Here is a 10,268-nt window from a genome sequence, read left to right on the forward strand (position 1 = left end):
GCATTTTCTGTCAGAATCGTATGTCACCCTGATTACTTTCTCAGCCTTTCGTAGGCCCTTGTACCTGCTTGTTTTTGCTACACAGAATAAGTCATGTGCCACACCTGATAATATGGTAAAACAAAGGCTTTTGGGGCAGATAGTTATTAATGATGGCGATAATGCACAGAATAAGTCTTTGTATGCTTTCGTGCGTGTTGGCTTTCAGAGTCTAGGCTAGGACTTTCCAAACTCTGCCCGTCGTGGAAGTTGTGAAGTCCCTAACGAGTGTGCATTTTTTTTTTAAAGCAAAAAACATATTTCTGTGAGCATTTCGCCTCCTGCCCTAAATGCTTAATGGCACAATAAGAACGCGCATACTTCCCACTTCTTAGGAAGAGGGGCAGAAGGAATGTGAAGTGACTGACACTGGCACTTGATTGCAGTTAAATCTGACATGTTATTGCTGTGATGTTGCTCAGTTCCATGAATAATTCTGGAAGAGGGATGACACATTGACACACGGCTCTTAGCTTCCTGCCTGCCAAGCGTGCCTCTTTTTCACAGGCTTTCAGCATCTCTTGATGACAGGTACGTTCTCCAAGGTATTTGTTTTTTTCAGCGAAGGGGGTAATTTGCTAAAAAATATAATTATTACAGTGATCAAAGTGGCCAAGTCTTCATAAACATGATTTATTTAAGGTTGTAGATACATTTTAAAACGTAGGCTCCGTTTTTGACAAAGGAGCAGCGATACATTAATTAGCACCAAGATCGGCCGTTGAACACTTCTGTCAAGGCAACGTGTACAGTGAATAAACTCCATGCCAGGATACCACCTAAGCAAATAAAATAATTCATCATCACCATTATGAGGTCTGTGAAGTGCGTCTGGAGTTTCAGAGTGCAACTGAATTGTTCTTAGTCTCTATTTTTGTTTCTTGTCAATTAGCATGATGCAAACTAATTTTAATTATTATTTTGCAAGATCATTCCTTGGTTCTTATTCATCCAGATCTTAGAAGATGATGATAAACAACAACCGACGACTTATCAAAGAACCAAATGCTGTTATAATCGAAATAATCGATTCAAATAATCGGAAATAATCGAAAAAAAATAGTCTGAATAAAAACCACAACAACAAAAAAAAACAGTTGCCCAGATTTTAGAATGGAAACATTAGGAAAACAACTCTTATTTTATTCATCAAGGTAGCATTTTGAAAGTGCCACCTCGCCGAGCGCCGAGACCGACACTCCAGCAGAAACGTCCTCTGTGCTGTCTCAAATCCCTCATGTCAAGGCTCAGAGATCTCCCTTCTCCCATCCTCACCCCACTCACGTCTGCTTCAACTCTTCGGAGTTAACTTGGTAGGATCCTGCTGAGCCAGAAGCAGATAATTATCCCTGCACACGAGCTCACTGAGTTCAGCAGAGCAGAGTGCTGCATTTTAACAGGGGGCGCCGACCCACTTCTTGGAACTGACCAAAGAACAGCTGTTTTTAAATACTGGGCTGCAGGAGGCATACATCTGGATGTTATAGTTGGGATGTTCTGAAGTTTTTATTCCTATTTTATATTGGGATTTTACCACTTACTGGTACTGTATGTGAAACATTCAAGCTGCACATTGTACAATGTCCTTTTTTGAATGCTTTTTGCTCTGAGTTTGCGCCTCAGCATGTTTGTCTCAGAAAGCATGACTATTGACACTCACAGTTGCTATAGATTACAATAAACCGATAGAGGCTATAATGATAAATGTAACCCAAAGCCTAATTCAAGTCACGTCTTTCCAGCTCTCCTGTCTGCCCACTGTCCTTTAAAATGTGCCATTAGAATGTGCTCATTATCACAGCTTTCAAATCCAGAGTGTAACTCTCGTTATGGGTAACATTATAAAAAGTTTACTACAGTATATCTGCATGGCGTTTTCTTAGTTTTCCTCTGGGCAACTGAACATTTCAAGCAGGGAAGCACAAATCTACAGAGTGTGGATTATTTTTTTTTCCATGCATGTCTATTCTTTACCATTCTTTTACCATTATTTCACTGTGCTTTACACCTTATTTTTCTTTCACTGTGGCTTAGCTCACTATGCTTGGCTGAATGTAAGCAGGCAACACGTAAAATCCTTGATCCTGTTATCCCCAGCTGCAGTTCCAGCTTCTAACAGCAGAGGGAAACAGAGTTCACAGTATCAGAGCTCCATCAAGGGCAGAACGAGATTGATCCCCTGACATTGGAACCACATACATTATCTGCTTGGGGGATTAGTACCAGGAAAGGATTGTGATTTACGAAAGAACAAACACAGGAATAATCAAACAACACCAAGAACGGCTATAAAAATGATCTCCTCAAGATTTCTTTGTAGAATTTATTCTCTCAAAACTTCAGAAGTTCCCCTTCAAAAACAATAAAGAAACATGCATCAACCACTACTTGATTAAGTAGCTCAGAAATGGCAGTACCGCCCTGATATGCCATTTAGGACTGAATAATTCATGGATCAGTGAGTTAATGATCATAAGTTAATCATTTTGCAAGGCGTGGATGTTTTTCAATTAAAATCAGCGTTCGCTGAATGGCTGAGCCTGAGCTACAGAATGCGATTAGCCAGTGGAGTCGGGGAGAGGTGCTGTGCACATTAATTCCACATTGATCAGGGCCTGCCCAGCACTACTCAGGGGGATTCCAGTCCAAGCCAGTACAAGAATTTGTAACGGCCAGGACAGAGGACACTCACTTTGGTTAACTAATAAAAGAGCCGTATAAAAAGAAGAGAGGATGAGAGTCAGGATGCATCAGATTGAGAGGGATGCATTTGGAAAACGGTGTTATATGTTGCAGCCACCACAACGCTGTTCTAGAGCCCTGCTAGTCTGCAGGTTTTGCATCTCCATGGTGCACTTCTTAAACAGCTTATTTTTCTATGAAAACCTGCACAGCAATTTTGCCTTTTAATTTGGCCGAATCGCCTTCACACTCTTCCCTTTGTTTCTCTGTTTGGCATCTCTAGGTACCATACCGCTTTGTGCTCTGCTGATTTCAGTGAGATTCACTGTGCTATACTCCCCTTCTTCTTAATCTGCCACTCCTAATAGGGCAGAGTAGCACGGAGGTGAGCCCATCTCCCTCTCGAATGGTAACCAGGAGACTGAACCCCAGGAGGGACAATCAGACCTGCCCTGCATGTCTTTGGTAGCTGAGAAGAATCAGGATAACCTGAAGCAAACCCACACGAACAAGGGGAGAAATTGCACACTCCACTGACTAATGCACAAGGCCAGAATTAAACTCAGGTTTCTGGAGCTGTGAGGCAGAGGTGCAAACCCAAATTGTACACACCAATAAAGTTAATAAGGAATATTGCATACTGCAGATGCCATTAGCTGCTTCCTGTTAGGATTTAAAAGTCAGATTTAAAATCTTCTGTCCTCCAGTCCAGATGTTTTCTCCCTCCATGTATAATATCTGTAGGTTTCCTAAATTTTTTCAACTAACCCCTTGATTTGCACATTCGATTTGACTTTCAAGAGACGAGGAGCAAATTTTGGTTAGGAGCAAAAGCTAACCAGCCCACTGAGTAAGTTTGAGCAGAGAACAGCGTCAGCATGCGTAGGCTGCAAAGGAACAGGTAAAGGTTTATTCCATGCTGAAAGGAAAAGATGTGCTGTGGAGCCTGAAATGTGTCACTTTTCTTATCCTTTCAGCGTGGAATAAACCTTTACCTGCTCCTTTGGAGCTCACTGCTTCTTTAGAGGTGCACATGTGGCTTTTTATTAAACAGGGCAGGTTTAAACACAGCCAAGCAAGATCAGTTTTATGGACCAAAAGCCTTATTTCTTAACGTCCAACATCTAAATAAACAAATAAACATCCTAGGCCAAGGTGAGCTTGGGGAACAAGGACAGTAGATCACCAAGCAAAAAAACTGCTTTGTTCAAGCGGAGTGAGGCATTTTTATAGGCAAACAGATTTTATTTCAATGCTTCGGCAGCTCCCTTATTTCTTCTGTGTCATTAAAACACGGAGCTGACGTCTTCCCTCTGCAGGCTGGAGGCTGAGGGATGAAGGCTCATAAATTGGTTCCCATTCTTACAACAGTTGCTGCAGGATTGCTTTATTAAACATGAAGAGTCCACCATCAAACCTCAAGACAGACAATTTTTATTAGTTCCATTTTGGTTTCCACAGTTTTATATGTCCGTAGTGTTCTCAGTCCATTTTTAAGGATAAAGTACATCCATTTATATGTTAACAAAATGAAAATCCACAAATAGACCTATTTTCTCACTAAGAAACATAGCCTAGTGTTACCCATATTTATGCAATAATGTAATACATCAATATGGATTTAACAATCTTCTTTTTTTGTCAAGAAGTCAGATTTCCCAGAGTGGATGGTAAGCTAGGTGCAGTGGCCGAGTCTGAATGCTCAATCCCTCTGATTGAAACTCGTATCAGCGTTGCCTTGAGATATAGATGACCAAGACTCCTGGAAGTGCAGTTTTTAAGTGTCTGATGTACATTCCCCAGCACAGTTCACAGTAATAATCCAAATTGAAGTTATTTCTACTTAGCGTGCTTTAGGAGTTAACTGTTGCCCCCAGTGTCTGTGATACCACGAAACCCATCATTTAGATCCTTGAGATGGCATTGTTAATAATCCCAATGTGGGTTGTAAACCCATAACACCCTTTTTTTTTCAATTGAAGGATTACTACCTATGATCCAGTAATGACCTACTATCAAGTAACAGAAATCAGGTGTTTTAAAAAGCATATTGCCGCACAATGAATCCCACATCATGATGCTAAATCTCCAAATTTGTTTAGAAAACAATGCAAATGAAGCAAACAGAGCAATTCGTGGCAAATAGAGCAGTTTTTCATTATGGTAAAACTCAACATTTATCCTGTTATTGCAAAGCAAAATCTGTGTAATACTTCACAGTAATGTTAAGGTCGGGTGGAATTGAATTTCATTCCTTCAAGTAACTGTAAACTCAAAATTCTTCATAAATGCACATCATATACATGTAGGATGTAAGAAGAAATAAGGACAAACATGATATGTAGTGCATATCTTCTGACGTCTGACTTCTGTCATGAATTTCAAAGCTTGGGTGCATATTTTAGTTAAATATGCAAAGATATTCTTGCTATTGATAAGTTAGCAGTTTCTGCTTCTTTAATAATGATAGAAAGCAGTAATATTAGATTTCACATTAATATAATCTAGATTCAGTACATGGTTGTATAAGGTGTTGACTTTATAATTCCCGTAAATAATCAATGTTGGGATTCAAACTACAGGTGAGAAATGCTGAGTTCTAGCCTAAAACAAGACAACAAGCTTTCCTGTTACCGGCATTTTTAGAAAGGAAAGACAGCGATCATTTCTAAAGTTTTATTAATCGTGCCCTTTCTGTATTAGGGAACGTCTTCTTTAATGAGGAGATTTTTTGTTATTGAGCAGGTAACATACATCAGCCTAGATTCAGAGGAATTCACTCTGCTTCAGATTAATCTTTACAATCGCAAGGATATCATAAAAATGCCTTCAAGAAATTAAATTATTCGGTCTAGCGTAAATAGAAAACCTTTCAACCTCACATGAAAGAAATGAAGCCTAACTGTAAATGTCTCGGATATGAGAGAAGAATTAGATTCCTTTTAATGGTCTTAGAAATGCGACAAGAATATAGCCTGTACAAGGGCAAGATGTTATATTCTTCTTCATACTGGATGTGCATGGAAGGTGACAGCCAATAAACTCACATTCGGCAAATGAATTCCCGTTGGTGCCTTGGCTTGTTAACCCTGGAGCTGTCTCCCGGGAGGTCTTCAGTGAAGAGCTGGGTGACACCCTGAAGTGAAGAGCAACTGACTGAACCCACATTTTGAATGGTGTCCCCTCTGTTCTCTACCATCCCTGTGTTCTTACAGTACGTCTCTTTGTCTCTGCTAGGATGTACCGTTGCTCTGGGTACAGGCGGATCTCTGACAGAAGAGGAAGCTGGTTGGTGTACTTCACACCTGACACGTTCACAACTCTCCGAACAGATGAAGAGTGAAACACAAGAGGAGGTGTCTGCACATCAGGTCCAAGGCAGCTGAAGGCCTACAGCTTTTATTGGCACCTCTAAGATTTCAACCGACAACCCTTCTAAAAGCTTAGCACTGTGTGGAAAAATCACGGAGCAAGAGAACAGCAGGGCAGAGTATACTATGGAAGACAGGACGACTGAGGGCTTGGACAGGGGTGCCCAGCTCCAGTCATGGAGGGCTGGTGTGTCTGCAGGCTTTCATTCCATCCACACTCTTAGACACCTAATTGATCCACTTATAAGATTAATTAGACTAGTGTCTAATTGTCTAATCTAGTGTCTGAGCGCCTAACCTTCATGTGCTGGAGCTTTAAAGAGAGCTACAATACTTAGAACTGGTGAGTTGTGCGCCTTTGGCATTGGGACTTCGTGTGGTACAGTATATGAACAATGACCTTGGTGAAGACATGCACAGCTCAGCAGGACTGAAAACCCAGCAGCACCTCAGCTCTGCAGGAGCGCCAAGGAGGGGATGTTTTTTAATAATAATAATAATAATAATAATAATAATAATAATAATAATAATAATAATAATAATAATAAAAGCAGGTAATGGGGACTCCCCTGCACCACCACCAGTGTGCAGCCCCATCTGGATGATATGACAGCAGCCAGAGTGCACCAGTACACTCCCCACACACCAGCTATAAGAGTGATGAAGCCAATTCATAGATGGGGATTATTAGGAGCCCATGATGGGTAAAGGCCAGGGGGAAATTTGGCCAGGACACTGGGATAACTCTCCTTTTCTTTTTGACAAATGCCCTGGATTTATGTGGGATTTTTAATGACCACAGAGAGTGAGGACCTCGATTTTATGTCTGTTGTTGTTTTGCACATTGCCTGTTGTTGTTTTTTGCACACTGCCTGTTGTCTCTGTCTTTCTTTTATTATACAATTGTATTGTTTTTTTTTGTACTACGTATCGTCTGAGAGCTAGCTAAATAGCATTTCGTTATACCATATACCTGTATATGTGTATAATGACAATAAACTTGAACTTGAACTTGACGCCGCCTTTTTACAGTACAGTGTCCCCGTCACTATACTGGGGCATTAGGACCCACACAGGTTGCATTACTGGCGCCACTAACACTTAGTTTTCCCAGGTCTCCCATCCAGCTACTCACTCCTGCTTAATTTCATTGGGTTGCCAGTTGTGAGTTGAAGGGTGACATGGCTGCTGGCAAATTTTTTTCTAGATAGCAGCACAATGCTGGAAGAGCTTGGCATTGGACTCTCCATTACTGCCAACCTATGCCAGGTCCCGGATCGATGCTGGAGTTTACTTGTACCTAATTTCCATTTCTGGCTCTGTTGGACGCAAGCTGATTTGGAGGGCTTTTAAATACCTCAGACAAATTGATTCTCAGACACCGAATAGGAACTTTTAATGGGTATCTCAAAGCACGTCCAAAGGCAACAGGCTTTTTTTTGTATCATTCAAGGTTGCCAGTCCATGGTTAGATATTTTGAAAGGCTTGCTGTAAGGTCCATTGAACGTAACAGCAATTGAAGTCCCAAAAAAAACCTAACAACAGAAGCTTTGAAATACCCACATAATAAAACTACCGCTGGGTTGTTAATAGATATGAAATGGTTGTTAAACCCCTGGTCGCTGCTGATATACAATGCTTTTATCTGTTTAATGTGAGTGCTCCGTGGGACTCTCAGCGATTCCCACTTTGATCAGCCACTAGTGTAAATTATTTCATTAATGATCCTTCTAACATCTAGCCTGTGTTTAATTACATACTGTGCACTATTGTCAAGCCAATGTCAATGCCATTGTGCACAGAAAGGAACATTGCCATTACTTTCATACAACTTTCATTCTTATTTTTGTAAGAGCAATTTTTGGTAAAAATATAGGAAAATTCACTTTTGGCCACGGTGTGAGTCATATACTGTATGTGGGCCAGGTGGGGGTGAAGCAGAATTGTGGTGACATTTTTCCTGCTTCGATTTGGTTTTTCTCTGCTGACCCATCTGCACAAGGGTTTCTCATTCCCTATCCTATCCGGAGTCTTCTGCTTCACATTCCAGAGAAACTTTCAATTACTTGAACAAACCCTTGATTGCTCTCTAACGGCTTGCTCATCACCAACCTTGTGATATTGTTTTTTAAGTGCCAAGACCTGGCATTTCTCAGCTTTCTTATTATTTTTATAGACGTCTCCCACTGTTTCCAAATTGAAGCCTGTGGGAAAGAGGCGTAATTAACAAGTTTGCTAATTGAATTAAATCATTTGAGAGCTCAAGGTGGAACACGAAGAACACGGGGGAAAAAGTCACAAGCCCCAGGCGCAGGACCTGGGGAAGTGTGTGTGGAGATGGTGTTAGATTTCAGCGAACAGAGGCAGGACGGAATGTTTGAGGGGGGGGTCCAAACCCCCCCGGCTACTAGAAACCTCATCACTTCTCCCGTGTCGCTGCGTCACAGCACCTGGTGGAAAAGGGGTCTCTCAGCCCATCCTGAGGAGCTTTGGCCAGAGAGCAGAACACTACTCCTGTAAATGGCACCGTCCTGGCTGCTGTGCACGTGGTTTGTTTCTGTAAGGCCCCGTTTCCTGTTAGTTCATTTTTGGCCAGGGAAAGGTATATTTATCATTCCTTATTTCATAGTTGCCTTTCCAATATACATGTGATGATTTCACAGCATGTACTCTATATGGTCCGGCTTTGCACCTGATTACTTGATTCCCACTGGGGATATTCTGTGGTCTCTGGCTTTCAAAAACAGCAACATGATTTCTTCCAATGACTCCTATTTTCATTGCACCAACAGTGATGCAAATCGTTTTTTTTTCATTTAGGGTTTCTCCTACCTGGGTCATGTTGCAATATTTCACCCTGCCCCACCACACTGGATCTGTATTTTTCTGCAGATCAGCGGTGCAGGTGAGCCACAACCCAACGGGTGCTGTCAGTCACTCGTAAGTCATCCATTTCTTAACTCTTGGAATAATTGTGTTTTGATTACTTGATCGGGAAAGTTACATAACTTTACTGGTTCAGGGATTACTGAACTAATGCACTGATTAAATTGATCACAATCTATATGTGCTCCAAGTTATTACAAACTGATAATATAAGGTAACCTATAAAGAGGAATATGGACTGTGGTTCTCCAGGACCAGGGTTGGCCATCCCTACTCCGATACTATGGTAACATTCTGCTGTTTAATTCTAGTTAAATCTATTTTCCTGTTTTACACAGTTGCTTGCTGGTTTTTAATAATTCTGTGGTCCTGATGTACATAATGTATTTTGTACATGCACTTGTCTTCTGTAATAATCTTCAGTAATTTTTTAATCTATATGTCATGTGCATAATTATATTGACAACAGGTAGTTTTGATTCTAGAGACGTTTGCACTTCATTCAGCTGGTTAATAACAGGCATTGCAATCCCATGACCAGCTACGAACCTCTGTTTTCGAAGGTTTTCTGAGGAGGGCAGTCCCCGTCTTGATGATCGTACAATGACAGCACGAGGAAATTAGTTTGGAAAAGTTCTAGGAAACCAACAAATAACTTTCCAGGAGCTAAAAAAGTTCAGCGCCTCCACAGCTGAGGGGGTGGGATGGGGCAGGAGAGTCTGTCTATCAGTCTAATTCTCAACAGCAGGCCAGCAGACCTGCAGAGAACTGAGCTGCCAGCTCTGCTCTCACTTAGTCCCTGGGGACGGTCCTTCCTTTGTGGAACGACTCTCTGTTCCAGTATTGAGAGACAGAGACACTCAATGCTTCAAGCAACCAAAATGAACAAACAAACCCTAAAGTCAGTAATGATACAGAGTGAGAATCTTGCCCTACTTTAGAATAATAAAGTGACAAAAATGAAAATACAGCAAGGATTTCAAAATCTGTGGCGAGCATTGCACAACATGAGCATGTTTTTCATCATCTACTCGGGATGCATTAGTAATTTATAAACCCACACCACGCTTCCTTTTTCAGGAATCAGAAATCATCACATACCGTACGAGCTTCTTATCCTCTTGCTGGGAAGAAAACCCTATATTCTGTATTGGAAGTTAAATGGTGAAGGTATTTGGTATAAAGTTCTAATTTGTTTCACCTGTCATTCCTAAGTGCTTCCCCAATTTTTGCTTTAAAAAAGTCAGTAAATTAGAAACAAACACATTCAATCAGTCAGCAGATACTTT

This window comes from Lepisosteus platostomus, chromosome 19 (assembly GCF_059453375.1).
Source record: "Lepisosteus platostomus isolate fLepPlt1 chromosome 19, fLepPlt1.hap1, whole genome shotgun sequence".
NCBI lineage: Eukaryota > Metazoa > Chordata > Actinopteri > Semionotiformes > Lepisosteidae > Lepisosteus > Lepisosteus platostomus.